At 35.8% G+C, this 12,030-nt stretch overlaps 1 long non-coding RNA gene across 11 annotated transcripts in view; it reads right to left on the bottom strand.

Annotated features, from left to right (window-relative positions):
• The window catches only part of LOC146397797 (uncharacterized), a 360,152-nt gene that overhangs the window by 76,950 nt on the left and 271,172 nt on the right, over nt 1-12,030 (bottom strand). For 7 of the 11 annotated variants that reach the window (XR_014823601.1, XR_014823598.1, XR_014823595.1 and 4 more), the window contains one exon: nt 7,616-10,145. The exons of the other annotated variants lie outside the window; for them this stretch is intronic. This is a non-coding gene — a long non-coding RNA (uncharacterized LOC146397797). Of the gene's footprint in view, nt 1-7,615; nt 10,146-12,030 lie in introns of those variants that run through there. 11 annotated transcript variants of the gene reach the window in all.

The raw sequence follows: 12,030 nt of genomic DNA, 5'->3' as shown, positions 1-12,030 counted from the left end.
ATGTTTGATTTTTTTGGCTCATGCAGCTATCCAATGATGATGCTCCTGTTGGCACACAGGTTTTCTCAAGTGGTAGTTCAAGGATTTAGGTCCTTTACATCTGTGGCTCCACTATCCCCTGGGCCTCAAAGTGCTATGCTTCTAATCACAAGATGGAATAGAAAAGAGTAGATATGGCAACACTGCATGTCAATTTCTTTGTTCTGAAAATGAAAAATTCCACAACTTTTTTTAATTGACAAGTTTCCATCCAAATGCAAGAAGAGGTGGGAAATAAAAATAGAGTATGTGTAGTGGCTGTGAAAAACAACTTTATCCTACAGAAGAAGGAGAACAACTTTTGTTGTATGGTTAGCCACTTCTTTTACACAATGACACAGGGAAGAACCTAAGACCTACTCTAATCTATCCAGGAAATCATGGGTACACAGGCTAAAAACCAAGAGACGAAGTACTTCATTAAGTCTGGGGAGGTCAAGTAATGTCTTAAAGAGGATGTGGACACCACAGATGCATCATAAATGAGCACAGTTCACCAACACAAAAGGAAAATTATCATATTCTAAAAAGTGACTATGATTTGCAGAGGTATTAAAGCCAGGTAATTCCAAAAGGCTGGGGCACAGGTATGGAGAGCTGGCTGAAAGATGAGCGATACGTTCAACTGAATGATGTTTTGGAGGGGACATAAACTAGTATTTAGAAAAACTACCACTAAAACAGGATATAACACATTTGAAGACATTAGAGGCTCAGAAGCTAGTTAACAGATGAAGAAACATAAGAGGAGGGAGGTAGAGATGGCAGATTATGCAGGAAATTCAAAGGATCTTTGGTATTTCACCTCATATGGTTTCCCATTCTTTCTGCATGTCATTTCTGCCCTTCTTTATGTATTTCACAATATAAAAATAAAATTAAAATGGATTGAAACTTTTATAAGCTTTCAAAGAACTATAAGTTACATTTTATTCTTTCAAAAACTTAGGCTGCAAAACAAAAATAATAATGAGAGTCAAAACATGAATATAGGGTACTGTACTATGAATAGTGAACCAAGTCCAACATGCATGCTGGATTCAAAGAAACACACACACACATACACATTGTATTGCATGAGGGACAAAGTCAATTAGGAATTGAGTATAAAACAAAAGAACATCTAGCCCTATTTGTATTTCTTACTTCCCTTCCCTATTTCATAGTTAATCCTAGTGATTGTAAATCCACTAGTAGATTTACCTTACTTTTGAGCAACCACTATCCACTCAATACTTCTGGGGAACTTGGCTGCCATTTCGGCTGTCCAGTGCCAAGCTATCCTTGGCCTAGCAACTTACTCTCGATTCCTAAGTAGCTTCTTTCTAGAGAAATTTAATCTGCATGTTTCTAATCCATTTAAAATTAGATCATCAAAATATAGTTTCATAAGAGCTATCCAAAATCCTTGTGAGAGAGTTTATTCATTCCCCCCCCCCCACCACTAAGTGAAGATGTCTCATTGGTTAAACTTCAAGGGTGCTGCAAAGCTAGAAACCTCTTAGAAATTGATGTTAAAACTTGGCAATCTCTCTTCTCCTATCCCTAAAGCATATAGTAGGTGCTTTGGAAGTTTCTTTGTGAAGATGTTTTTAGAACATTGATTGGAGTTTATTCATGTAGAGCTGAGTTCCTTCCTTTACACCAAGCTACAATTCTTCCTTTGGAACTTCTCCTGAATTCAAAGGATGATATACAGGTGGAGTATCATGATGGCTTCATAAGAAAGAGTTTGAGACAGATATATCCAATTTTCTCTTTCACTTTTTTTTATAGCTTTTATTTTATCTATTAATTTATTGCATTTTAGTGGTGCATCTGTGGCATACGGAAATTTCCAAGTTTAGGTTAGAATCAGTTACAGCTGTCAGCCTACACCTCAGCCACAGCAGAGAAGGATCTGAGCAGCATCTGCAATCTACGCTAGAGCTCACAACAATGCCAGATATCCGGCCCACTGAGCAAGGCCGGGGATTGAACCTGCATCCTCATGGATACTTGTCAGATTCATTTCCGCAGTGCCACAGGAACTCCCAATTTTCTCTTTAGGACATACTTACGGATTTCGAGGAAGGCTATGTTCAAAATTACTTCCTGCCACATGAATGTTGCATTTCATTGCAATTTTCCTTTATATACATTGCTATTACAATCAATCCTATTCTAAGATGACCCTTTTTGAATCTCCATTTTATACAGTCTTCTGTTAGAAGCCTGGAGAAAATAATTACCCAATCGTTCTATATATAAATGTTATATGAATCATAATTACTTTGTTATACATAATTTCTTAGTTTATTGAGATTATTCAAAAGTAAAAATAGAAATTAAATGTTTTATCAACATTTTATCCCAAATGAACTGCCTCATTGCCTATCATTAACTCCATTTACTCACTGAAAAAAATTGATTGCCTTAATATTCAAATATAAATTGCATTTCTACAAAGAATACCAAAGTGAATATAACAAAATATACAATGCCAAACTTATCACTGTCCAAATGTAGCATATTTATGTGGGTTCCAAATCTCCAATGCTTTCCCAAAGGATTTCACATAATAATTTTATATAATAATTACTAACACTGTCTTTAGATTATTTAAAAGAGTTTGTCTCATAAAAAGTTGTTATACTGTAATAGAACACTCAAAGTAGAATGATAAAATAAATGCAGGGATCATATAACATTCTTACTGATCATCTAGCCCGTCAGCCACTCCTTTACTCTGACTAACATTGGTCCCTTTCATGCCCACTTCCCTGTCCTTTCCACTATAGACTGGATTGGATCCACAGCCCCTCCTCTGTTAGCCCTTATTTACAGGAAGACTTTTACAGTCTGCCCTTCATATATGCAGAATTGAAACCCTCAGATATGAAGAGCTGACTGTACTCAATGTACCACATCGTTGGATATAAGGGACTTAAGGATCTGTGGGTTTTTCGTATCTGCAAGGGGTTCCAAAACCAGTTCCCAGTGAATACTAAGGGAGGACTATAGACTGTAGCATCTTCACTCATCTAATACCAAATCCTATGGATACCTTCCAGTTTCTATAACATTCAACAACATTCTATTACATCATAAGATGCTCCCTGGTTGATTATGTACTCATTATTAGACACTGCATTTTTTTCTGTATTTTTCAGCATTCATCATGATTATCTCCCCTATATTAACTGACCACTGCTTCTCATCTTTTATGTTAGTTTCTCCTATACATGAGTTTCATTTTATTAGTTCTTTATGACAATTCCATTGAGCAGGTATTATTTCTACTAGTTTAGAAACGACGGCTCTGAAGATGCCTTAAGATTACATAAATAATAAACATCAAGGGCTAGGATTTGAATTGAATCTATATGTCTCCAAAATCAGAATTTTTAAATCCACACTTTGCCTTGCTGAACCACAGCTGGGGCCGCTCTGAGGCTTGTCTCTTTCCCTGATCAGATCAGCAGCTTTCCTTTGTTCTTGAGGGATACTTCCACCCATACGTAATCTATATTCTACCCATTATGTTTTTTATCTTTCACCTCATACATGCCTAGTTTTGAGTAGCACATAGTCTTTCAAGTTCACTACTTTTTTTTTTTTTTTTTTGTATTGTTGTTTGAACACTTTGCTCTGCAAGTCACTATAGGAAAGCAGCTGGGACAATCATGTGATTGTCACAAAGGTTGAAGATTCATATCAACTTCTTGATAAGTTTAGATAACCTGCTTACTTATAAACTCACTCTATTTTAATGCCAAGATACTATAAACCATATATTCCTTTGTACAAAGAAGCAAGTTAAATGTGTTTAATATATAATTGCATGATATCTCTCAGATCTGTTTCCACAAAGCTTTACAATCAAATGTCCTACCAATAAAATTTATGAAGTTTTTGCTATTTATAATTAACAAAAGTAAAGTACAATTAATCTTGGCCAACTCTCAGCTCTCTTGTATGCTTTAGCTCTACCACTTTGGAAATCACTGAGGTTTAGGTGTGATTGTAACTAATACATTCCCATACGTGTCTAACACCTCTCCTTAACAGTCCCAGACTTCCTTATGCACAATCATTCTGGAAAGTGTAGATTTATTCCCTTATGAGCATTTTCAAAAAGGTGCAAACTGAAGTGTAAATGACATTCATCTCACCAAATCAATTGGAATGTAGCTGCTATTAAGGTATTTTTTTTTAAAAGAAATATAAAAGAAATATAATGCCTCTTTTAGAGATAAAGATTTTGAATGCAAAATACCTAGGTGCTAACATCTGTTGCAGACTGAGGTCTGGCCATTTGATTTGCAGCTTTAATTTGAGGACAGTCACGGTTTTGGTGTGAGTTAAAGACAAAGCTTGGAAATCTGAATAAACTACGAGATAGGTTGCTCTTCATGTACATAGTGTATTCTTGCTAACAGTATGCCTCTGGAAAAGAGGTAAATTGGACTTAGTTAGGTGACAGATCTACTCTGTTCTCTCATGCATGTAAGCACAATCTAAGACTAGCTGTGAGAGTAATTTCATTTTCAAATAATTTATTCATTAAATAATCTCTTCCACATCTTATTAAAACCCAATAAGCATAAGAAAAGAAAAAAAAAACACTGCATTTAGAAACTACAATCAATCTCATTGATTTAAAAAAGTAAATTGCAACCCCACCCCCTCCTACCCTGCAGGATTATGATTCTCTAAATAAAAGGAGTGAGATTTTAAGCATCTTTGCTCTTCTTGTGTTTCTCACAGTAATGACATAAATAGAAATGTTTTAATAAACTAAAGGCATAAATATTGCTGCTGTTCAGAGATATTACAGAATCACTAAGATGATAAAAAGATAAGGCAACTTAATAGTCTACTATTACATGGTTTGAAGTTGGAATTAATTATTTTTTTGTTGTCAGAGTTGAAGTTTTTAAATGACTAAGCATGGGGTTAACTTTGACAGGTAAGTTTTATAGTTTGGATACACATTAAACATTTGGTTTTAATTGAATTTTTTTTGCTTGGGCCACCCAAAAGCTTCTTGTAAGAATATGTTTATGTCTGTGTGTTTTTTCCCTGTCACCATTTGCTGATGCAGTATTTAATTCTTTCATTTATGACCTAAAGTATAATATTCTGCCAAATGAAAGAGAGTTTGCTAAGTATGAAAAATGTATTTTTTAGTTTTCCATTAGGAAATCCAAACCTCCATAGCTCCATTTGGATGCTGCATTTCACTATTTTGTCCCAATTCACTAGTTACAGATGTTCTGAAAAGTGCTGGAAGGCATAAAACCAAGATCTAACGGGAATATGGAAATTAACTCAGTAGGTACCCCAAATTTTATTTCCCCTTAACTTAAATTTACATGAAACTATAATGACTAGTAAACTCATTCAATTTAGTTTTTTTAATACATGAAAATAACTATTTCATTGCCTGATTTTTAAGATGAACATACACATCACACACACATACAAGACATTGAATTCTTTTCTTTCTTTTTTCTTTTTTTTTTTAAGGGCTGCACCCATGGCATAAGGAGGTTTCCAGGCTAGGGGTTGGATCAGAGGTGTAGCCTCTGGCCTACACCACAGTCACAGCAAGCCAGATCCGAGCCATGTCTGCAACCTATATCATAGCTCAAGGCAACACCAGATCCTTAACCCAGTGATTGAGGCCAGGGATAGAACATGCGTCCTTGTGGATGCTAGTCAGATTCGTTTCTGCTAATCCACAATAGGAGCTCTGAGATTGATTTCTTAACAATTTCTTTTCCAAATCTAGAAGACAGCCAAAGTCCTATAACATCACCTTTCATCTGATACTGTCTTCATGATTAGGAAAGCATCTGCAGACTCCAAGAAGCATGCACTTGGAATCTGAGGACAAGGTCATCAAACATCATTCTCTTAGGACAAAAATAAATTCAGAGTAAAGAGATTAATAATTTTTGCAAGTAACCCACCCAAAGAGATGGTTTGTAACTTTGCCGTAAATCAAGAAATTCATGATTTAATTAATTTTAATTTATTAATGTCAGGAGCATGGCATTCTGTATGGAATTTTGGGAAAATAAATTTAAAAAGAAATCAGTATTTTCCTAGTACTACTGAAATGAGAACAAGACATTATTTGTGAGGCATCAGCACTTGAGACATTAGAAAGCTCTATTCTATAGAAAAGCAAAGATGATTTTCCAAACTCCACCACAGCCTGAATGAAATATGCCTCAAGACCACACAGATCCTTTTGCCTGGATTGCATGCTCAGCATATATTTTTACAGAAAGAAAAAGATGCCACAGTTTGCAAATATAATTATTCCAGGAACTAGAAAGGAATGTTAAAAAAATTCTGTTCTATGTGAAAAATTGGTATTGTATTTCATAAACTAAACTTTTGTTAAAGCAAATAATTCTACAAATATTTGTTGAACTAAACATATAAAAATGAATAACACACAGTCTCCACATTGAGGAAATTCACAATCTGAAAGGATGGAAATAAGCAGCTCTCCTACATGATACTTGTTTGTGTCCTGATGGTTGCAATGCAGATGGGAGAGAACACTGATTTGTCTGGGTTTGTCCACTGATGGGTTCCTACATGAGGTGACATTTCTACTTCAAAGGATGGTTTTTCTTCATGGGTTTAGTTAGCATACACTGATTCAGTTGAACTTCATTAGAAGTGGATCACCAAATTAACTGTTTGCCTTTCCCTCTTTACCTGTCTTTATGCTTTTTTTTTTTTTCTTTATTGGCTTCTTCTGCGGCACACAGAAGTTCCCAGGCCAGGGATAAAACCTGCATCACAGCAATGACCAGAGCCACTGCAGTAACATCAGTTCCTTAACCTGCTGTGCCACAAGGGAACTCTACTTTTTGATTTTTAATAATAGTACATTGAACATTATTGAAGTACGAATATATAATAAAATCATTTTAGGTGGGTCCAAGAAGTATAACCTACATGGAATTGGATGTCTTTGAACTACACTAGATCCTACATTAGTATTTTATTATAGTGAAGAAAACAGACACAATTGCCTGTGGGCATACACACACATGCACACAAACAAATTAAAATAAAATACATTGAGAAATGATGTAGACTTTTCTGGAGTTTTATCTGGGGGAGGGGAAGTTAATATTGAGGATACACTGCACATGTTTTTGAAACTCCCATCTAAATTTTTTCTGCTTTTCAGCTTCTCCATCTTGTCCTTTGTCCTTATTCCCTTAATGTTTCCATTTGAAACATACCCATAATCCCACTCCACAATCCTGCAATACATCCAACACCACAATTTAAAAATTAGTGAAAAAGTGTTTGACAATATTCAAACCTGGCCTTTCATTAAAGCTTGGACTTCTCTTTGTCAGTCAAGCATGATATGAAGAACCTTAATTCACTTGTGAATTCCCAAATGATAATGGAAAAGTGTTTGTCTAATTTTTCTTTATATACGTGATTTTTCTCTTTATATGTAATTAGGCAATAATAATAACTTTGTGAAATGCTCATTACACATGAGGAACTGAGGGTAAAATATCACTTGTGATCCTCACAATATCAGAGTAGGTAAACTTTAAACTTTTCTTTATTTTAACAAACAAAGAAGTTGACATACTTAAGAATAGAGATGAGAATTTAAACCAAGTTTGTCTGACTCTAGCTTTTTTCACTACATTATAATGATTTTACATAAAGCAGTAACAACAGCATATTTTGAATATGTGAGCACAGGCACTTGAAAATAAGTTGGCCAACAACAATACTAACAACAAAGTTCCAAGGCCACAAAATATGTTTGACTATTTTTCTCTTCCGCCCCACAAAAAATGGTGCCTTTATATCCTAAAAATAGTCAATTTAGGAATAATCCCCAATTGCTGAATGCCAAAATGTCCAAGACAGCATCCATTGCTTTCACCTGGAAATCTTGTGCTTGTGAAGGACCAGCAACCTTTAGTTACCATTTAGGGAAAAATGAGCTTTGAAGATATGATTTCTTAACATGCCATTACATAAACACTCCATCACAAACACTCAAATCAGAAGTTGGTTTTGTTTTGTTTTGTTAAGGGCTGCACCTGCAGCATATGGAAGTTTCCAGGCTAGGGGTCAAATCAGATCTGCAGCTGCCACTCTACACCGCATTGTCGGATTTGAGCCATGTCTGTGACCTACACCACAGCTCACAGCAACAGGAGATCCTTAGCTAACTAAGCAAAGATAGGGATGGAACCCGCATCCTCATGGATACTAGTCAGATTCATTTCCACTGAGCCACAGTGGAAACTCTTCAAATCAGAAGATTTTAGAGATGAGTCCATCAGTGGCCTAGGATGGCAAATTGAATAGGATGCTTGAAGTATAAAAAGAAATGACTAATATCAAGTATTTTAAAAATTACCCGAGTCACTGAAATATAAAATTGCAACATGACAGAACCCTTTCACAATTATAAAGTGTCTATACTGGTCTAGCTATATTTTTGGAATTCTTCAGTTGACATATACATTAATCAAGATAACTCCATATAGAAAATTTTATCTACTGTATCTAGATGCAGACTTTCAGACATCTCATAAGGATCATACATGTTTAAGTTTTTTCAACAAGCACTAACGTAGTATAAGGAAACTATATGTTAAAGTATAAGACAAATAAAACACCTATTAGGATTTGATCCAGAGTTTCATATATTCACTTTTAGAAGAATTCAAATAAAATTCCAAAATAGCTGAATGTAGATGTCTACTTTGAGAAGAGGCAAAGGAGCACCTATAACAACTAAGAATAAAGTTATCTGCTAACAAGCCATTTCCAATCAAAACCTAATAATGTAAGGATACTAGATAGGAAATTTTAAAAATAGTTATAGGTTTTCCAATGTTAACCAGCAAAATACAAAATAATTTTTCTTTACTTCAGAAATGTGTTGTACTGTACAGAGATTTTACAGTTTTAAGGAGAATGATTGATGTGTTGAATTTGAAAAAAGTTCACATAATTTAGTAATACAACCTCCTTTTCTGTTATGATTTGAAGCATTTGCAGCTGTAATGGCCTTTGAGTCCCTGGGATAAAGGCTTCAGCCAAAGCCAGGAGTTGCCTATAAAGTTCTCTTTGACAGCAACTGGGATGGAATCCAGGCTCATTTCAGCAATATTTGTGGAGAAGAGGATTGAACTCAATATATTTGACCCAAAAGTGCATTTTTGGGGCTTGCACCATATTTATTAAAGCCTTGTGGCGGACCTAGAGGTTATTAAATGGGTGAGAGCTGGCTTTATAAAGACACAGTTCTAAGAAGTCATAGTTAGACTTAGTTTTACTGATCACCTACCTGGAGCCATATCCTAGGCTAGGAACTCATAATTATAAAAAAGGGACAAATATCATTTATAGACTCAGGCAACTCTCAATCTAGTAGAGAAAGAAGGCAGATATAAATAACTGTAGCCCATGGCATTATATGATAAAAGATTGTAAAATTGGTATACAATGCAACTGGGAGTTACAGATACTGAAACAATCAGGACTACATTTATGGGGAAAGTAGCATTTTGAGCTGGGTGCTGATGAAATTATGCATGACCAGTGTATGTGTAAAGCTAGGGGAGGGGTAGAGGATTCCAGCTCAAAAAATTAGTAAATTCAGAATATATTTAAAAAACTGAAGTTAGCATTTCAGGGAGCAACATTTTAGTAGGATTCTAAGCTGCATATTTTTAGAAGAAGATAATTTAAAATACTGAAAGTATAACTTTCATGTCATTGATTCACTTGTAGTTGTAAAGATAGGCTGGCAATATAAAGAAGGAAAATCAGAAAATTGGAAATAAAACAAAGAGCTAAAGTCACTGCTTCAGTACTTATCAGACCTGTGGCTCTGTGTATTAGTTTCCTATTGCTGCTCTAACAAATTGCCATCATTAGTGGCTTAAAACAACACAAATGTATTATTTGGCATTTTGGAGGTCAGAAGTCCAAAATGGATCACAGAGTTGTATTCCTTCTAGAGGTGCTAGGGGAAAATCTATTTCTTTGCCATTTCCAGCTGGCAGATGCTACTTCATTCCTTGGTTCACGGCCTCTTTCTTCATCTGCAAGGCAAAAGTACAGCATCTTCAAATTTCTGCTTCTGTCACCACATCTTCTATGATTATGACCCTTTGTCTCCCTGTTATAAGGACCCCTGTGAATGCATTAGTCCTACTTGCATAATTCAGGATCATCTACCCATCAATATCCTTAACTTAATCACATCAACAGAGTCCCCTTTGCCATATAAGGTAAATAAAAAAATACATTTTGGGGGGATTAGGATGTGAACATCCTTGAGGGACTGTTATTTAACCTACTATGCCCTGGGGAACATCACCTAATTTCTAAAGCCTAACTTTTTTCTTACTGTAAGATAGAGATAATATTTCACACTGTTGTTCTGGGGATCAAATGAGAAAAAGAGCATTAAAAATTAGCATGGCGGAGTTCCCGTCATGGCGCAGTGGTTAACGAATCCGACTAGGAACCATGAAGTTGCGGGTTCGGTCCCTGCCCTTGCTCAGTGGGTTAACGATCCGGCGTTGCCATGAGCTGTGGTGTAGGTCGCAGACACGGCTCAGATCCCGCGTTGCTGTGGCTCTGGCATAGGCCTGTGGCTACAGCTCCGATTCGACCCCTAGCCTGGGAACCTCCATATGCCGTGCGAGTGGCCCAAGAAATAGCAAAAAGACAAAAAAAAAAAAAAATTAGCATGGCACTTAATAAAAATTGTTATTACCACTGCTGGTGCTGTTAATGGTGTTATCATTTTGAGGGTTCTGAATACCAGGTTGAGTTTTACCAATCTTATTTGGCAATGAAAACCTGACCATTTGAAGAGCAAGGTTACACTGTCATAACTTGATATGCCAATGTCGAGGGTCATGAAATTTTCTATACAGAAACTGGAGACTTAGGGCACTCTCAGGGGTTAGGGGCAGTATAACTACTTATGGGGACTATAGGACAAATTACAAATACTTGCAGTGTATGTGATAGGTGCAGAATAAATATTCTCAAGATTTTTAGAGGGTCTGAAAGTTAATAGGAAAACAGTATTATTCCAATAGAAAACTGGGCAAGAATGTGATGAAAATTCTCTGAAAAAGAATCACTGATTGAAAACAAATGTTTCAAATATATATTTACAATCAGAAGCGACAAATAAAAACAATTAAAGCAATGAAATATGTAATTGTTGTGATCCATAAATGGGCCACGAGAAATAAAGAACTGCCGTGGGTCATGTTGGATACTATCCAGCAGTTCATCCTCAATAGGTAATGAAACCTCACCATTTTGTAAGCTGGAGGGGAGCTAGGCATATTCATAGTGGTGCATAATAAAAGAGACAACAGAGACACATTATGCAAAATGCAATGAAATTACCCAGTAGTGGCCTCTAGTAAATTTAGAAAAATATTCACTGAAGATTAGTCTTCAAATATCTTTCAGGTCTTGAGAGTAACAAGCTAGTTTACAAAAAATGCCAAGCAAGTGAAGAATGTCTTATTTTCCTTACTTCTTATTTCTCTTTCTGCTTCAATCCCAGAGGATAATTAAACAAAATAATATAAAACAAATAAACAGACAACAAAGGAAAAACATTCAACAGAATTCACTCAGTGAAGGACGAGATTCAGAAAAAAGATCCAACCACCTTCTATTTCTAAAGTCAGAAGACCCACCTATAATCGGCAAGATCTGAAAAAGCTGGAGAGAATATTTACCTATGAATAAACTTCAATGTTTTCTATAATTACCCGAGGCTGCATGCATTCAGTTACTGAACTGAGGGTGTCTTTAGCAGTTTAAAGTAGCAATAGGGGAGGAGTTCCCGTCGTGGTGCAGTGGTTGACATTTCAAGTAGGAACCATGAGGTTGCAGGTTCAATACCTGGCCTTGTTCAGTGGGTTAAGGATCCAGTGTTGCCGTGAGCTGTGG

Source organism: Sus scrofa, chromosome 13 (genome assembly GCF_054392235.1).
Source record: "Sus scrofa isolate SSC_HxYL_T2T_F1_AM1 chromosome 13, Sscrofa_HxYL_maternal_Yorkshire_Landrace_v2.0, whole genome shotgun sequence".
NCBI classification, from domain to species: Eukaryota; Metazoa; Chordata; class Mammalia; order Artiodactyla; family Suidae; genus Sus; species Sus scrofa.
Note: the sequence above shows the minus strand (reverse complement) of the source record. Positions and strands in the feature narration are given on the sequence as shown.